This window comes from Nicotiana tomentosiformis, chromosome 2 (genome assembly GCF_000390325.3).
Source record: "Nicotiana tomentosiformis chromosome 2, ASM39032v3, whole genome shotgun sequence".
In the NCBI taxonomy this organism is placed as follows: domain Eukaryota; kingdom Viridiplantae; phylum Streptophyta; class Magnoliopsida; order Solanales; family Solanaceae; genus Nicotiana; species Nicotiana tomentosiformis.
This window is the reverse complement of record NC_090813.1, coordinates 1,414,504-1,422,842: the sequence shown is the minus strand read 5'-3', so window position 1 is coordinate 1,422,842 and position 8,339 is coordinate 1,414,504.

Sequence of the window (8,339 nt, the reverse complement as noted above, 5' to 3'; positions counted from 1 at the left end):
GGATTTTCATCTATTGCATCGCTCTTGACCAAATTGACCCAAAAGGGTGCTCTATTCAGGTGGTCGGATGAGTGTGATGAGAGCTTTCAGAAGCTCAAGACTGCCTTGACCACAACTCTAGTGTTAGTTCTGCCATCAGCTTCAGGTTCTTATACCGTGTATTGTGATGCCTCGAGGATAGGCATTGGATGTGTTTTGATGCAGGAGGGTAGGGTTATTGCCTATACCTCTCGCCAGTTAAAGACCCATGAGAAGAACTATCTTGTCCATGATCTTGAGTTAGCAGCTATTATTCACGCCTTGAAGATTTGGCGTCATTATTTGTATGGGGTTCATTGTGAGATCTATACTGATCACCGGAGTTTGCAGCATCTGTTTAAGCAGAAGGATCTTAATTTGCGTCAGCGGAGATGGTTAGAGCTTCTCAAGGACTATGATATCACTATTTTGTACCATCCGGGAAGGCCAATGTGGTGTCTGATGCCTTGAGTCATCGGGCGGAGAGTTTGGTGAGTTTAGCGTATCTCCCAGCAGCAGAGAGAGCCTTGGCATTGGATGTTCAGGCCCTAGCGGGCCATCTTGTCATATTGAATATTTCGGAGCCGAGTCGGATATTGGCTTGTGTGGTCTCCGAATCTTCTCTTTATGACTGTGTCAGGGAGCGTCAGTATGATGACCCCCACCTACTCGTTCTTCAGGACAGGGTTCAGCGAGGTGATGCCCGTGATGTGACCATTGGTGATGACGGCGTGTTGAGGATTCAGGTCCAGATATGTGTACCTAATGTAAATGGGCTCAGGGAGTTGATTCTTGAGGAGGCCCACAGCTCGCGGTATTCCATCCATCCGGGTTCCGCGAAGATGTACCAGGATTTGAGATAGCATTATTGGTGGAGGCGTATGAAGAAGGATATAGTTGGGTTTGTGGCTCGGTGTCTCAATTATCAGCAGGTTAAGTATGAACATCAGAGACTGGATGGCTTGCTTCAGAGGTTAGAGATCCTAGAGTGGAAGTGGGAGCGAATCACTATGGACTTCGTAGTTGGGCTCCCATAGACTTCGAGGAAGTTCGATGCTATTTGGGTGATTGTGGATCGGCTGACCAAGTCTGCACACTTCATTCCAGTTGGTACTACTCACTATTCTGAGCGGTTGGAGGAGATTTACATCCGAGAGATTGTTCGCCTACATGGTGTCCCAGTTTCCATCATTTCAGATAGGGGCACTCAGTTTACATCGCAGTTTTGGAGGGCCGTGCAGTTAGAGTTGGGTACTCCGGTTAAGTTGAGCATATCTTTTCACCCTCAGACGGACGGGCAGTCCAAGCGCACTATTCAGATATTGGAGGACATGTTGCATGCTTGTGTCATTGACTTTGGCGGTTCATGGGATTAGTTTCTGCCACTCACAGAGTTTGCATATAACAACAGTTATTAGTCGAGCATTCATATGGCTCCATACGAGGCTTTATATGGGAGGAGGTATAGATCTCCAGTAGGATGGTTTGAGCCGGGTGAGGGTAGGCTTTTGGGTACAGACTTGGTCCAGGATGCATTAGATAAGGTGAAATTGATTCAGGAGCGGCTTCACACGGCGCAGTCTAGGCAGAAGAGCTACGCGGACATGAAGGTCCGTGATGTGTCTTACATGGTTGTGGAGAAGGTCTTGCTGAAGGTTTCACCCATGAAGGGTGTTATGAGATTTGGGAAGGGGGTAAGTTGAGCCCTCGGTTTATTGGGCCTTTTGAGGTGCTTCAGAGGATAGGGGAGGTGACTTATAAGCTTGCCTTGCCACCCAGCTTGTCGAGTGTGCATCCAGTGTTTCATGTTTCCATGCTCCAGAAGTAGGTTGGCGATCTGTCCCATGTTTTGGACTTCAGCACAGTTCAGTTGGAGGGTGTTATGACTTATAATGTGGAGCCGGTGGCCATTTTGGATCGGCAGATTTAGAAGTTGAGGTCAAAAGATATAGCATTAGTAAAAGTGCAGTGGAGAGGTCAGCCTGTGGAGGAGGCCACCTGGGAGACCGAGCGGGAGATGCAGAGCAGATATCCACACCTATTTGAGACTCCAGGTATGTTTCTAGACCTGTTCGAGGACGAACGGTTGTTTAAGAGGGAGAGGATGTAATGACCCGGCCGATCATTCCGAGAGTTATAGCCCCGTTTCCCCCATTTCTGCTTCTTTTTGTGTTCTTTAGCTATATTATGATATATCGGGTTAGTTGGTTCGGGTCCGGAGTGGTTTCGGAGTGGATTGAGACACTTAGTCTTTAAAGTAGAAACTTAAGTTGGAAAAGTCAACTGGATGTTGATGTATGTGTGAACGACCTCGGATTTGAATTTTTGGTTTCGTTAGCTCTGTTAGGTGATTTTGGACTTAGGAGCGCGTCCGGAATGCGATTTGGAGGTCCGTGGTAGAATTAGGCTTGAATTGACGAAAGTTGGAAATTTGGCGATTTTGGTCGGCAGTGGAAAATTTGATATCGGGGTCGGATATGGAATTCCGGAAGTTGGAATAGGTTTGTGGTGTTATTTTGACTTGTGTGTAAAATTTGAGGTCATTCGGGCGTGTTTAGCGGGTTTCGGCATCGTTGGAGGAATTCGGAAGTTTAGAACTCATTAGGCTTGAATCCGAGTGTAATTTAGTGTTTTGATGTCGTTTTGAGCATTTCGAAGATTTGACTAAGTTCGTATGTTGATATATGACTTGTTGGTATAGTTGGTTGAGGTACCGAGGGCCTCGAGGTGATTTCGGGTGCTTAGCGGATTGTTTAGAGTTGGAAAAATGCAGCTAAAGCTGCTGCTACTGGTATTTCCGCACCTGCGGAGGGGGAGCCGTAGGTGCGAGGGCGCAGAAGCGTTTTGAGAAGTCGCAGGTGTGGGAAAGGCTAAGGTGAACTGCAATCACAGGTGCGAGAAGGCTATCGCATCTGCGAGCCCGCAGGTGCGAGACCTGGAGCGCAGATGCGGAAGGGAGGAAAATGACTAGCTTCGCAGATGCGGAGAGTTATGCACAGGTGCGCAAGCGCAAAAGGTTGGCCGCAGATGCAGAACCTGGGATCTTAAGTGAGTTCCGCACCTGCGATGGAAATTATGCAGGTGCGGTATCGCAGAAGCGGAAAAAGAGACCGCAGGTGCGGCTTCGCTAGGCAAAATGTATAAATTGAGGACTTCGTGATTTTTGCTCATTTCCACCATTCTTAACTCGGACTTTGGAGCTTTTGAGGGGATTTTTGAAGGGGATTCAAGGTTATTCACTGAGGTAAGTTGCTTGAGCTCTATTATCATTAGCTATAGTATTTTCCCATTGATTTCTCACCTAATTAGTAGGATTTTAAAAGTGAAATAAGGGGTTAGGGCTTGAGATTTTGGAGAGTTAAATTTAAGGATTTGAGGGACCAAATGATGTCGGATTTTGATAAATTGTGTATGTATGAACTCATGAGTGAATGGGCTTTTAGTTTTGTGACTTTTGTTGGATTTCGAGACGTGGGCCCGGGGCCCGGGTTTGAGCCGATTTCAGATTTTAGCTATAATTTGATATTTTTCTTGTGGAATTGATTCCTTTAGCCTATATTGATCGTATTGTATTGTTCGTGGCTAGATTCGGGACGTTTGGAGGCCGAATCAAGGGGTAAGAGCATTGCGAAGTAGAGATTTGCTCGGATTGAGGTAAGTAGCGATTGTAAATCTGGTCCTGAGGGTATGAAACTACGGAATTTTATATCATTTTACTATTTGGAGGTGGCACACATGCTAGGTGACGGGCGTGTGAGCGTGCACCATTGAGGATAGTGACTTAGTCCGTCCCGTATCAACTGTAAAGTTGAATATTTTGTTGAAACTATATGATTTTTATGTGTTTTAGAAAGAATTTCTGTAAATCAGGTTGGATGCCATGTTTAGGCCTTGTGCCAGTGTTGTTTGGACCCTTAGAGGTCTTTTCTTGCTATCCTTTCCTTGTTTTTGATTGAAAATCTATACTCAGTCATGTTTATACATATTTACAGAATAAATCAGTCTCTATTACTCTATTTTGATGCATCATATAAATGTTGTTTAGGCTGAATACTTTGTTTTTCTGAGAGCCTGAGAGACTGGAGAGGTTTATGACTGAGTGAGGCCGATGGCCTGATTTGTGAGGATATTTATGGGATCGGGCTGCACGCCACAACATGTTTGATATAGGCCAAGGTCCTCATTGATTTATGCCATGATTGGCTTGATATAGCTCTTGGGCTGAAGGAGCCCCTCCGAAGTCTGTACACACCCCCAGTGAGCACAGGTACTTATTGAGTGCGAGTGTTGAGTGTTGAGTGACTGAGAGGCATGAGTGATAGTGAGGTATGCCCGAGGGGATGTATACGAGTGATTGTGAGGTTTGTCCAAGGGGCTGTATATGAGTGATATTGCCCGAGGGGCTGATTATGATTTCATTATTTTGCTCACCTTTGCATTGAGCCTTTGTTTGAAAACTGTTGAAAGATGTCTTTAAATTATTTTACTGGAACTGGATTTAAAAGAGATGATTTGATTCAAACTCTGATTTTAAAAGCATATTGTATTGTACTGAATTTTTGTGATATGAACTTTACTTGCATTATTGCTCGTCACTACTTCTCAGTCTTTATTTACTATTTTTACTTATTGAGTTGGTGTACTCATGTTACTCCCTGCACCTTGTGTGCAGATCCAGGCATATCTGGACACGGTAGCGGCTATGACTATTCCGATTGCAGATTTTCTCGGGGATAGCAAGATAGCTGCCTGGCGATCGCAGCCCTGCTCTTCTCCCTCTTATCTTCCTTTAGTTATATTTAGCTATTTTTCAGACTGTGTTATTCTCGATATTGTCAGACAAATTATAGTAGATGCTCATGACTAGTGACACCCCGATGTTGGGCTTTTCTTTTCCGCACTTTTGTTTTGATTTGAACTCTTTTACAAAGGTTTTTATGTTAAATAGCCTTGAAATTATCTTTGAAATGAAAATATCGGGTTGTTTTGGAAATGAGTCGGCTTGCCTAGTTCCACGATAGGCGCCATCACAAAAGGGTTAGTTTGGGTCGTTACAGCCTCGGATAATAATTGGTAGTACAATATTATTTGTATCTGCAACAGTAACTCATTTGCTTCAACATGCAGACCTTAAAAATAAGATTGTTGCTTTATCATCACAACAATGTAAGACCATAAGTAAAATAGTTGTTACTTATTCCCAAACTGCTTAGCTTCAGTTTAAAGTTAATTTTAAACCCATCATATTCCAGATAGCATATTATTTACATTCTCGTCTTCGTTTCCGCTACTCTTTGTGTCAGACTTATTGGTGCATTGGTCATGCCAAGAAATTACGGTCCTAGCTGATTGGTTTTAATCATCTGTGAATAATATTAGAAGGATCCATGTTTGCTATATGCACATCTTCATTGTTGATTAATCATTTAAGATGCAAATATATCCAGATAGAAAAAAGCATAATTAGATATAGTGCGTGAAAAATTTTGAAACACATTCTTTCCGCTTTTTCATCCAAAAGTTCTATAGTGGGAGGCAAGATTAGTTCCAAAGGGGATTTTTCCCTATAGTTTAGAATTACCAAAATATTTTCAATTATAACAAATTTCACATTCTCAACAAATAATCAGAATAAATATAAAAAAAAGTTTATAACACTCTAAAAACATAAGATGGTGATAATACTTTATGCTGTTATCACAGTTAACTATTACCTAATTATTAAATCCAACAAAGTGAAAACAGAAAGAGCAACCACAGTCTTGTTGTTGATGGAAATAATCTTATCCATGGTCATAATGGAAAAAGATAGCATCTTTCCAATTTCAAAACAGTTATTATGTTCTGAGTACAAACCACTAAAGAAATTAAGTTTTTTTCTTCTTCAGAAAATCATCAAGAAATATGGATACACACGAAAGAGGAAAGTTACATGCCAGGTGCCAAAAATAGGAGGACAACCAAAGGAATGGAACTGCCATGGATGTCTTTGAGAGTCATGGAATCAAACTGCTTAGCTTGGGTTTAAAGTTCATTTTATGGTAATTACAAAAACATTGATAATTATTTTTTTGGTGGGGTCAGGAATGATCTTCTACGGCATTTGACAGTTGTTCATAGGTTCTAAATGTGAAAATATACATGTTAAAATGTGGATCATGTATTTCCTCAACAGTGGTCTTATGCGTGAACATCAACTTAAACTTGTGGTATTTGGTCTTCAGCTTCATATTATTTGGACAAACTATAGAATTTTTCATAATGTACAAACCCATTTCCTTAATTTCTGATTTGAATCAGTGGATATAAGACCTGTCAATACTTGCGTGAATGCGGTCGTCCTACAAAAATACTCAATTAGTTCAAATGACTAAGTTATTCCGTATATGACTATAATATACTTAAGCATATGTAAACAATGCAAAGTAGAAAGTAATTGTAAAGTTATAAATAATACCTTTTCTTCCATCAGAATAATCTCAATTGAAAAAGGGCTATCAAGTCTGTTGCGATCCGGATTTTTTCAAAGCCTGAAAATACGAACCTTTAAATTCCAATTAATTGACTTACTATTAATTACGCTAACGAAATTGATTTCAACCGCCATTAAATCCTGAAATAGACGGAGGTAATTATAAATATAAGTAGAAACTTCAACAAAATTCTTATAGAAACACATATGAGGCAATCCGCTATTTGAAATAATTGACTTTTTTCTGATGATTCTCCAAAAAATGCATGTGAAACGCAACCATGGCACATGAGCAAGAATTTGTGGTATGTCCCCAAGATTGGTAAACAATAATTGCCATAGATACCAGATCTTTTATATATAATATATGCCGTCAACAAATTTCACGGAAATGATTTGTTATAAAAATACAATCTCAACTGGAATAAAGATTGTTCAGGAAATACAAATCATACAAATTACCTCTAGTAGTCCAGAATTGATGTTTGATATGCACAAGATGGAGAAAGAATAGAACTATATACAGTAAAAATAGAAATAATTTGATAAAACTGTGATATCATGTTACTGGAATCTAGCGCAGATGAATTCATGGGTGAGGAGTTGAAATCGTGATGAGAGATCATGGGATTGAAGCGTTGAATTTGGAGGATGAAATTTTTAAGGCAAATAGGCAAAAATGGCATTCCCAATTGTCGTTTCTTTAAAAAAAAGTCCAAATGGCCTCGTGGCCATTTAAACCTTTACCCGTTTGCAAAGCCGATACATGAACTTACACTTTTTTTATTTGAACACTCCAACTTGACGGAATAGATACTAATAAACATATTTGGCCGTTGACTATGCCTATGTGGAAGCAGTGCATCTGACATGGCTAAATTATGTGCAAATCACACTACCAGGGTACGTGGACAATATTGCTTTTATTAAAAAAAAATAAGAGAATCAGAACAAAATATAAATGAGACAGAAAAAAAAAAAAAAAAGATCTTTCCCTTTCCCCTTCTCTTTTCCCCTCCCTCCCACCTTTCACGTCTTCCCTACCAAACTCCCACCTCCCCTTTCCCCCTTCCCCTCTATTTTACCACATTAATGAAGTCAAGCATTTTAATTTTTTTCTTCAACATTTCTTTTTCTTGTATATGCTCCTTCTAATTTTAACAAAGAGAATAAAATTATCAACAATCAAACTCGAAATATATCACATCGAAGTGTAAATTTGGGCATAATTTTCGCTAGCCAAACACGAAAAAAGTCTTAAGGGACAGCGGTTTTTATTGCATTAATGGGGTCCAATCATACCCATTGTTTCAGGCTTTACAAAAGATTAGCAAATGTTTTGAATAGGAGAAGAGTAATTTTTTTTGAAGTTGTAGTGAATTTTCTTTTATTTTGATATTGGGTTTCAAATTTGGATTCTGATTTTTTTTCTTTCTTCTTGGTATTTTTTCGATTCTGGTTTTTTTGACATTGTAAAGTCCCACTTTGAATAGATCACATTTGGACTTTTACCATTGAAAATGGTGGCTGGGCGGAGGCAAGGTTCTTTTGGCAAGGCTATGGTGAAGAATAAAAGAAGGGAAAGAGAAGAAAAAATAGAAATTTAATAAATTGATTTTGGAGAAAGACATGCCGACAAATTACAGCTGTCAAATAATAAATGGTCTGAGAATATGATGTGGTATTCATGTCGAGCAATTGAGATACACACTCTGAGAGGGGGGGCTTATCATAAGCATTTTTATCGAATTGAGGTGCCAAATTGGAAAAAATGAGAGTTTTAATATCGACTTTAAAATCTGATGCACGTTTAGGTGGCCCAGAGGCCATTCTGCCTTAAAAAAACTAC